This window comes from Cyprinodon variegatus, unplaced genomic scaffold, assembly GCF_000732505.1.
Source record: "Cyprinodon variegatus isolate N-32 unplaced genomic scaffold, C_variegatus-1.0 Scaffold93, whole genome shotgun sequence".
Taxonomy (NCBI): domain Eukaryota; kingdom Metazoa; phylum Chordata; class Actinopteri; order Cyprinodontiformes; family Cyprinodontidae; genus Cyprinodon; species Cyprinodon variegatus.
The window spans coordinates 1,131,179-1,132,353 of NW_015150546.1; positions in this window are offsets into that span (position 1 = coordinate 1,131,179).

The window sequence follows — 1,175 nt, forward strand, 5'->3', positions numbered from 1 at the left end:
ATTAGAAATGCAAATATATATGCAGGAAATGTTTATAAAAAACATAAATATTCAGTATTATGTACACAGTTACTGAAGCTCACTAAATGCAGTAATGTGTAACTTTGCTTTTTTAAATGGCAGAGCAAATATTATATAGGGTTGTCATTTTCAGGTAAAGTCAGAAAGATCTGAATTCTTTGCATTGGTAAACATGACCATTTCAAAATCTTGTACATAAACAAGGGTGTCGGGAAATTTCATTTTGATGACATTGACAGTCATTGACAAGAATATTAACTTTTGAGAAATAAGTTTTTTCATTTTGAGTAAGCGACACGCTTTTGCAGGTAATTAACCAGCTTTGAAGTTTTTGCTATTTGATTTGAAAACAGTATTAACTGTTAAAACCATTTAAATATTGATGTGAGAAATAAACCAAAGTGACTGAAGAAGAACTGTAAGTTTGATCTGAATGTTCTGTATCAGTTTCTCATACTATGGTCTTTTTTTAATGGGTCAGTATTTATGGTAGACAGTCAGACAAAGGACACACAGAGGTGGATGGAGAAGGAATCTGAGGCATGGAGGAGCCGAGTTATGAATGGCCTTGAATATCTGAAGAGGGATAGTGTGATATCTGAGCAGGAGTCAGTGAAGCTGCTGAAAGATGAGGGGTGAGGCTGGTCAATGGGTTCCAGAGATGATAAGGCAAAATAAGCCTGTCTGAGGTTTGCAGATGACTTTCTGAGGAAGATCTTTAACCAAAAATATACCCACAAAATGTTTTAAAGAAGCAACCAAGTAAATTTATAAGAAATAAATCTGTAAAGAAACCCCATGAAATTTCTCATGTTCTTCTCTAGTCTGCTCTTATAGGAACTTAGATATTGGTCACCCTTTCTTCAAATACACTTGCTGTATTTAGCCAAGTTTAATGAACAGCTCAACCAAAGCCTTTTTCTGAATAAAAGTCAATGAATGCTTTATTTTAGGATGATTGTTTGAAAAGTAGTATCTGTCTACAGCGTAGACAGATAGAAAAAAACATTAATCTGCTTACACTGAACCCAATTCCAAAATATTTATCCCCCACTCCTTTTCTTTTCTAATATTTCTAGGCAGTGATCAAAGGGGAAGGTGGCTCCAATGATACTTTTGCAGAGCAAAGTAGATGAGTATGGTTTTAATATAAG